A 10,128-nucleotide genomic window follows, 5' to 3' on the forward strand; every position below is an offset into this window, starting at 1 on the left:
CCAATCCACCTAACGGTAGCAAAGTGGTTAGCACTGTGGCTTCGCAGCTCCAGGATCCCAGGTTCGATTCCCCGCTGGGTCACTGTCTGTGCGGAGTCTGCACGTTCTCCCCGTGTCTGCGTGGGTTTCCTCCGGGTGCTCCGGTTTCCTGCCACAGGTTAGGTGGATTGGCCATGGTAAATTGCCCTTCGTGTCCAAAAAGGTTAGGAGGGGTTATTGGGTCACGGGGATAGGGTGGAAGTGAGGGCTTGGGTGGTTCGGTGCAGACTCGATGGGCCGAATGGCTTCCCTCAGCACTGTATGTTCCATGTTCTAACCTGCATATCTTTGGACTGTGGGAGGAAACTGGAGCACCCGGAGGAAACCCACGCAGACACGGGGAGAAAGTGCAGACTCCGCACAGACAGTGACCCGAGGCTGGAATCGAACCCGGGTCCCTAGCGTTGTGAGGCAGCAGTGCTAGCCACTGTGCCGCCCTCTTTGCAGCTCCTATTTTTTAGATTTTCATCTTCTTGTCCATTAACACAGCAGCAACACTACCCCAGCATGTTTTACATGAAATGAAAATGAAAAAATGAAAATCGCTTATTGTCACAAGTAGGCTTCAAATGAAGTTACTGTGAAAAGCCCCTAGTCGCCACATTCCGGCACCTGTTCGGGGAGGCTGGTATGGGAATTGAACGGTGCTGCTGGCCTGCTTTCAAAGCCAGCGATTTAGCCCAGTGTGCTAAACTAGCCCCTTGAACAAATCAGTCCTATTTATCCTGGGATTGACAGCAGCTCTTGAAATAATGGTTTTATTTTGGGGACTGGCGCATGGTATTAATTATTGCACACTTCTAAAAAGCTGGAAGTTTGAAACAAAAAACAGAACATAGAGTCGGCCAGTCAACAGCTCCAAAAAAAAACACACGGGGGAGTTAGATTTGCTGCTAATTTCCCACATTTCCCGATCGTCCCTGCACAGATGAGCTGATTGAATTGTGATGGCAAAACAGTATCAAGGGGCTGAATGGTCTCCTCGTGTCCCTGTGGTACCTGGCCAGGGAATTACCGGCTTGGCAACAATTGTCACCTGTAGCTGCACCATGGGCCCCTTGTCCTTTCGAAGAAACGTCTTTTACGTTCCTCTGATGATCAATGTAGAACAAGAACAACTCGCGCTTATGAAGAACGAGCTGGCTTTGTCAGTAATTGGTTTGTCTGAGCAATCATCCCTTTTCAGTGTTCCCTGGACTGGCGTCTAGTGACAAATTGATCTAAAATAATACAGCTGTCAGCTGAAAATATAAACCCCATAAAGTGTAGTTGAGCTACAATGTTAATGTTCCATCAACATCCAAACCTCGCGTTTGCAGAATCTGGGGAAAAATTATTCCTTTTAAGAGGAATACTTTACGGAACTATCGGTGGGGGTGGGGGTGGGGGTGGCAGTGGTAATGGGCTGGGGTGGGAAGAGACTAATCTTAAAAAAATTTATCGAACTTTATTAAAATTAACGTGGGCGTCATTGGGTAGGCTAGCATCTGTTGCCCATCGCTAATTGCCCCTTGAGAAGACCCCCCCGCCCACTCCTCCACGGAGGTGCCGTCTTTCAGACGAGACATGAGGGGCTGGTTTAGCACAGGGCTAAATAGCTGGCTTTGAAAGCAGACCAAGGCAGGCCAGCAGCACAGTTCAATTCCTGTACCAGCCTCCCCGAACAGGCGCCGGAATGTGGCGACTAGGGGCTTTTCACAGTAACTTCATTTGAAGCCTACTCGTGACAATAAGCGATTTTCATTTTCATTTCATTTCAAACCGAAACCCTGGGTGCTCTTCAAAGTGAATGTAAATGATCCCATGGCACTGTTTCAAAGTAGAACAGGGTTAGTTGTCCCTGGTGCCCTGGCCAATATTTACCCGCCCCACCTCCCGCCAGCATCACTTAAGAAATAAAATGTACTGGCCATCGTCTCATTGCTGTCTGTGGGATCTTGCTGTGCGCAGATTGGCCTTTCCTACGTTGCAGCAGCGACCCCACTTTGAGCCTGCGTCATTGGGACGTCCCAGTGTGGTATGGAAGGTGCTATAGAAATGCACGTTCGTTCGCTGCAGGGACGCCGCGTTCCAATTCTGAGGAACACGAAAAGGCACCAAGGGGATTCCGCCCCAACTATTCGGCTGTGTGTTGCATCGGATCTGTTGCCGGACTGGAAGGCTGTGTAGAATGTTTGTTTCACACGCAAAAGATTGCTGAAACGACCGGGGGAGGGGGCGGGGGAGCGTGAGAAAATAAACGCTGTTTAATAACAACTAAAAAAAAATCATTCAATCATACTGATTTCAGCTTTCGAAAACTGGTGTACAGGTTTGTTTTCCCCCATTCCACAGCACACAATCACGATGGGCCGACACAGGCAGCATCTGTCTCTCAGGGGATGGCTGAAGGGGAAACTTCTCAGGCAACAATTTTCAAAACTTTCCAAACCAATGTTTAACGGGGAATCAATTAACCGACCCTCAGCCTAACTTTCGAAGCTGCAGCCAGGTTTGTTGGCGTTTGCTATGCTTTGCAAACTTCTCAGGCAACAATTTTCGAAACTTCCCAAACCAATGTTTAATGGGGAATTAATTAACCGACCCTCAGCCTAACTTTCGAAGCTGAAGCCAGGATTGTTAGCGTTTGCTATGCTTTGCAAACTTGACAAACATACGAGGTTCCGAGTCAGACTCCCGTCAGAACTCCAGTGTGTTCATTAACTATGACTTGGCTCAGGAATTATTCAACGAAAATAGATAGAGGATCCCAGAAACCAGACAATGCAACAAGAACAATATCAGCATGCCCCCCCCCCCCCCTCACTAGGGCAGCACGGTAGCATAGTGGTTAGCACAATTGCTTCACAGCTCCAGGGTCCAAGGTTCGATTCCCGGCTTGGGTCACTGTCTGTGCGGAGTCTGCACGTCCTCCCCGTGTCTGCGTAGGTTTCCTCCGGGTGCTCCGGTTTCCTCCCACAGTCCAAAGATGTGCAGGTTAGGTGGATTGGCCATGCTAAATTGCCCTTAATGTCCAAAATTGTCCTTAGTGCTGAGTGGGGTTACTGGGTTATGGGGATAGGGTGGAGGTGTGGGCTTGGGTAGGGTGCTCTTTCCAAGAGCCGGTGCAGACTCAATGGGTCGAATGGCCTCCTTCTGTACTGTGAAATCTATGCCATGTCGGTCCATTGCCTTCGCTAATGACACCTACTGGTAACAGGACTCTGTATTGGAAAATGAACTCCAACCCGCCCAACACTTTCACTCAGCTAATCACTTAGCAAGGCGTTAATCTCGGGTGATAGTTAACACGCATGCTTGCACTTGAGAAGAGGATGAATCGATGGGTTCCATGTTTTCTGTTTAAGGACATGGCCTGGTACATGCCAGAGATTCCGGGTTAGCTGATTCCAGCCAGGATGGGAAACCAGGTGTCGCAATCTATGGAGCATAAGATTAAGATTGTCGACGGGATATCCCAATCCCAGACAGACCCCACTTCTCGCCTGGAGAATCAAGACTAAGTTTGAGTGCGGATGTCCGACGGAGATGGGATTGGAGTTGACTGCGATGCTCCTTGTAGCCAATCAGCCCTCCATCTGGACTCACCTTAGAGATATGGGCATGTGGGTGAGGTGCCAGAAGGTGGATTTATCCAACTTGAGGGAGTGCCTTCCAGAAGAGGGAATCGAGGGGAAGTGGAGTGACTGGGGAGGGAGATGGAGGGGGGATGGCCTGTAATTGCAATGTGTATCAAACACTCAAACGTATACATACCTGATCCGGAATGAAAACATGTTTTTATTATTCGAATGCGGTAACAATTCAAGGCACCATGTTTTGGGTTTGTGCCTTCGAGGCACCTTCTCGTGCATTACGATATACACGGCGGATTCTAAAACCACCCTTGTCCAGTATTGTATAAGAGTACTAAATGTGTTGACGTGACTTCAAATTCTAAAAGGGCTCAACATGAACTGGAAACGAGCTCCCGGGCCACAACAAAGGAATTGGCAACGGTTGGGAACCATGAGCCCTGGAAAGCTATGCTGGAATTCCAACATTTCCCTTCGCTTGACGTTAAAGCTGCAACCAGCTAAACAACAGGCCCAGTTACACAAACCGTCACTCGCCCATGGCGCAAAAGCCGCTGACTCCACGGGAGTGAGGATCGTGTCAAATAGTTTGCAGGAAGCTTGAAGCGCTGGGCGTCAATGGCTGGTGTGGACCAGCCATACTACGAAAGGACAGAGGTACTTTGCTGGAGGTACAACTCACAGTCTGCACCGTTCACCAGTGTTCGCTTGGGTCCCTGGATGCATAGACATCCCTTCCTCTACCATTCTCCCTCTTTATCAGCACGGTAGCACAGTGGTTAGCACTGTGGCTTCACAGCGCCAGGGTCCCAGGTTCGATTCCCCGCTCGGGTCACTGTCTGTGCGGAGTCTGCATGTTCTCCCCTGTGCCTGCGTGGGCTTCCTCCGGGTGCTCCAGTTTCCTCCCACAAATCCCAAAAGACGTGCTTGTTAGGTGAATTGGACATTCTGAATTCTCCCTCTGTGTACCCGGACAGGTGCCGGAATGTGGCGACTAGGGGATTTTCACAGTCACTTCATTGCACTGTTAATGTAAGCCTACTTGTGACAATAAATATTATTATCCCTTTTTCCGGATAATCAGAAGAGCTCTAAAACCCTGCAACGTTTTAAATCGGAAAATAAATGAATGCCTCCCTCTTAAACAACATAATCAGATTGTAAATTTGGATATTGAAGCTAATTTCACAGACCAGGTGGTGCGTTACATTTCTCCCAATTCTCGCAATCTCATTGCACACTTCCTGATGATTCTCTCTCCCTTCTCTTACCCCCCCCCTCCCCCTCCACACACACCACACAGGCTCCATCTTTTAATTCTATTTCTTTCTTTTTTTTCTTCCTTACTGGCTCCAGCTCTTAATCAAATTTCTCCCCGCTCTCTTATTTTTGTTGCCTCTCTCCCCATTTAAATTGGTTTCAACTCCTTTTTCCTCTCTCCCTCTTGCCTCCTCTCTCTCTCTATCTCTCTCTCTCTCTCGATCTTCAGTCTCCTTTCACCATTTCTCTCTAGTCTTGCTACACCTCGTTTATTTTGAGGATTCCAACCTTTCGCTCTCCCTTTCGATTCTCCCCCCCACCCCCTCCGCCTCTCAACAAATTTTCACATCGTCCACAGTATCTCAATATTTCTCGATATTAACCCTTCGATCGACATCACTAAAAACAACCTCGGACCGTCATTGCATTGCTGTTAGTGGGAGCTTGCTGTGTACAAATTGGTTGTCATGTTTGCTACATTTAAACTATGCGGGGGGGGGGGGAATATTCCGCGTGCCCGCGTGCCGTGTTTCTCCGTGGCCTGCAATTGGTCAGCGGCTGGATCTTCTGGTCCCAGCGCTGTCGATAATAATTCCCATTGAATCCACCCCACGCTGTCGGGAAACCCCCGGAGGAGGTCCGATGTCAGCCGGATCGGACAATCCCACTGCTGAGAATGGCTGGAAAATCCACCCCCCCCCCCCCCCACCCCCCCTCCCGCTCCTCACACCTTCATTGGCTGTAAAATGCTTTGGGACGCCCTGGGGAGAGGGGGGGGGAACAAGTAAACGGCGCTATAGAAATGCAAGTTCAACTTTGCAGATGGAATTGCTCACCCAGTGTTTGAGCTTGGCCATTGGGAGAAGCGGATTGAAAGAGTGGAGAGATACAGAGGGGTGGGGGAATGGGAGATGACGGGACTCTTTGGAAAATACATCCCACCCATTTGCTGGTGCCACACTGTGACCGAGATCTGTTTGGCTGCATCCAATCATACAGGCAGCAAGGGTCCCCCAATTCTATCCCAAATCCATGGTGGTCTCAGCATTCCTTTCCCTCCCCTCCTCCATTTCATCCCAGTGATGTAATCTCCTGGGAGAGGATTGTGGCTGGGCAAATTTAACCGGATCGACACTTCATGTGTCTCCTACATTCTACCAGTGACTACACCTTTCAAAAGTGCTTCATTGGACGCAAAGTGTTTTGAGAGATCCCAATGTTAAACAAGGCGCTTCGGAAAATGCAGATTTACTCTTCCTTTCTCTCGCCCTCTCCGCGGTTCCCTCTACCCTCTCGTCACGGTGCCCCCTCTGTTGCTCCCAATCCAATTCCTGAGCTGATTGTGAATAAAACCTTGCAGATTCCTCTATTGTGGCTCACGTTATCTATTGACGAGAGACTCCTCTGTAACTGATCTCTCTAGCATAGGCTGTGTTCTGACTGGTGTCTGTAGACTTTTAACGACTTTTGTGTATACAGTAGGTCTTCCAACTAACTCATCACTCTGTGTTTAAAGATACAAAGTGACCCGAGAGAATCTTCTATCCAGAGGGGCAATTCTGTTGTCACTTTAAATCCTAATGGGGAATTAGCTTCAATTTTATTTTTCAATCCAAAAATTGTCTCTCTGGGTATTATGATGAGTGGAGAGAGTGAAGCTCCTTTAAAACATATATATATTATATATATGTATAGTGTATATATTTATCAAGCATTATGTATGTCACTTATATTAAAGTAAAGGAAAAATTCAAGTGTAATTTGTTTTGGAGGTATTGGGGTTGGTGAGTTGACCCTCATAATACTCTTGTCTTCTTCCCTCAACAACTCCAAGGAATGAATATCAGAACCTTAGCAAGATCACCTCATCCCTTCCCCTCCATTCCTATGTTCTCAATTATTGGCTGAACGTTACAGAGACTATCCAGAGTCCTAGGGCGGTACAACAATGAAAGAGGCCCTCTGAGCCATCTTGTCTGCTCTTGACTAATTTAGTGACCGCCTTATAGTCATGGTCCTGGTTTTGGTAATGCCCAAAAGCGGTTACATGGACTCTATCCAAACCCTTTCATCAGGGCCTCAATCATTCTCAGTCTTCTCTTCTCTGGAGGAAAACAGCCCCAACCTGTTCAATCTCAAAACAGCACAACTCCGGTATCATTTAGTCCATTCCCCAGTGCCTCAATGGCCTTTTGAATACATTCAACCAAGGCGAACATAAAACCTCTCTGGTTCTTAATCCTAGCCCTCGAGAAAGGAAACTCAGTAATTTGTTTTTCTCATGTGTTTATTAACCTGCATTGCTATGTTTAATGACTTGTCTATCTGGAACTCTGGATTACTTTGCTCCTCTAGTTTGTTTGGGCTCTGTTTCTAAGCAATATGTGGCTTCCTTAATCTTCCGACCAAAATATATTACCTCACACGTATTTCTATTAAAGCTCATTCACCAAATGCTGCAAATTCCTTCATTTATTCTCTCCCGGGATGTGGGCGTTGCTGGCTGGGCCAGTGTTCGCAGTCCATCCCGAAATGTCCTTCAACTGAGTGTCTCGTATGCCCATTTCAGAGGGGCATTTAAGATTCAACCACATTGATGTGTGGGTCTGGAGACGCATGTAGGCCAGACTGGGTAAGGATGGCAGATTTCCTTCCCTAAAGGACATTAGTGAACCAGATGGGTCTTTACAACAATCAATGATAGTTTCCTGGTCACCATTGCTGAGACTAGTAATTCCAGATTTATTAATGGAATTTAAATTCCACCGGATGCTGTGGTGGGGTTTGAACCCGTGTCCCCAGAGCATCAACCTGGGCCTCTAGACTACTACAGCGACAATACCACTACATCACTATCTTCCCTTTTTATTTAATAATGCCTCCCTACATTATTTACAATAGTTCTCCTCGACATTAATTATTCCCCCTGATTTGTTATCAGTTGATTCCTGAGTCCAAGTTGTTCATGTAAATAGTTAAATGACAGTGACCCCAGCACCGATCCCTGTGGAACACCACGTCACATGATTTTCTTTCAACCTGAGTTACTGCCCGCAACCCCTATCCACTCTCCTACTTGTCCCCTGTCTCCATATGTTCTAACCTTAATTATCAGTCTGCAATGCGGTTCCTTATCAAAGTCCAAATACAGTACATTGACTACACTATCCTTATCTACCCTTTCTGTTATTTCTTAAAGCCTTCAGTAACGTTGGTCAATCTTGGCTGTCCCTTTTGGAATCCACGCTGGCTACTTTTTTCCATTTATTATATTGAAGTTGAGATCATTCCTCGGCCTCAGGATTTCATACCATCGAATGGCTCACCTTCTATACACTCCCCTTTTACAAGCTACAGGATTTAAAAAACAAAGGTTGGCTCACCTTCCGACTGTTTCCAATCTTCTGCTCTACTCTTTATAACTTGGGACTGTCCTGCATGTTGGGCCTCCCCCCATCACCTGAGCCAATCAATGAACAATATTGCCGTTGAACCATTTTTGTCATTGCAACCTCCAGCAAAGAAAGCCCTCGCCGAACGTTTTCCTCCACAAAGACATCATCCATTTCAATGAAATGGAACTTGTTTTGAAGATATGTTGTTCAGTCTTTCTTCAGCACTCAATCAATTATCTTAATTGACTTAAAACATGTCATGTGATCACAAAGCCACACTCTGGCAGAGCTTATGATAGCAAGATATGCAACCAGAGGTGTAGGTAGTAACATAGGGGTTCATTAAATCCTTGATATCCAATATAGCCAGGTTTTCTCTCCATACTACCGTTGGTCTAACTGCGTAATTCCAAAGTCGCTAACTTCGCTGTGGGTGGAATTGCTCGGGGTTCACAAGAGCCGTGTCGATTGAGGAGGATCTTTGGTTTCTGGTCCTGTGCTTTGCTCAGAGCGTTACTTTTGGCAGTAAGAATACAACATTATAATGTTGGAGCCTCTGCACAATTAGGACAATTCGCCAGGGTGCCAGTTTCTGACCCCTCTGGCCCGTGCTGAAATGTGTAAGGCCCAGATCGGGCTCAATTTTGACTTGCCCCTCCTTGCTGTGGCTGATTTGTTTGCTCACAAGGAAATGAGTAACAATCACAGGAATAAATTAATTGCCTGGGCCCTAAGCTCTAGAATCCCCCCTCTAAACCACTCCAGCTCTCTCCCAATCCCTGTTATGAAACCCTCCTAAATCCTTTGACCAATCTATTTTCCAAATGTTTTCCAATTAGCGTGGCCAATCCACCTACCCTGCACATCCTTGGGTTGCGGGGGTGGGACCCACGCAGACACGGGGAGAATGTGCAAATTCCACATGGACAGTGACCCAGAGTCGGGATTGAACCCAGGTCCTCGGCACCGTGAGGCAGCAGTGCTAACCACTGTGCCACCGTGCCACCCTCTTTGACCAATCTTGTGGTCACCTTCCCTTATGACTCCTTATGTGGCTCAGTGATAAATTTACTTTGATAATGACCACTCAGGAAGTGCCTTGGGATCATTTACCACGTTAAAGTTACAATACAAATACAAGTGTTTGTTGTGTCAATAGCAGTCCCACTGCAACATTGACCCCTGATTCAGACGCTTATCAAGCTGACAGAATTCCTGCTGAATATTCTTCATCGAGGGGAGGGTGGGGCTGTTGCTTCTTAATGAATATTACAAAAGACTTGTGCCAGTTCAGCCCATGTATCTGTTTGCACGTGTTCCCGAGCAGATGGAAGCCAATGTTTGATCTGTTCAAGGGGCCTTTAAGAAACATCCTCCGGACTGGTTACTCACTACCCACCAAGTGCCAAATCTGGTCGCATCGCACAGCGTCTTGGGACTGGCCCGTCCATCACTCTCTCTCATCAGCACCTGTCCCACAAGACTACAAAATGTACTCACTCCCCGGCATGCCATGCTGAAAATGTTTTAAAACATGTTTCACAGATTTAGAAAGCAAACGTGGAACATTACCTTCCTCCTGAAGTTGTATGGTCCAATAGAAATCGCTGCTGACTCATCCCAAGTGCGGCTACAACACAGGTTTAGTCACACGGATTAATATTAGTATAAAACACCTAATGCTCACTCACAATATGGATAAGTACTCTCACGCATGCATACTTATTTGACAAATATCCCCCACATTCAGTAACAAGGGCAATTCGGGATTAGCTCCGAATGCTGACCGACCCAGTGACACCCACACCCCGCAGAGGAATGACAGAAGTCTGACGAAGTAAATCCCTCACTCACAAACA

The sequence above is a fragment of the Scyliorhinus torazame genome, chromosome 29 (genome assembly GCF_047496885.1).
Source record: "Scyliorhinus torazame isolate Kashiwa2021f chromosome 29, sScyTor2.1, whole genome shotgun sequence".
Lineage (NCBI taxonomy): Eukaryota > Metazoa > Chordata > Chondrichthyes > Carcharhiniformes > Scyliorhinidae > Scyliorhinus > Scyliorhinus torazame.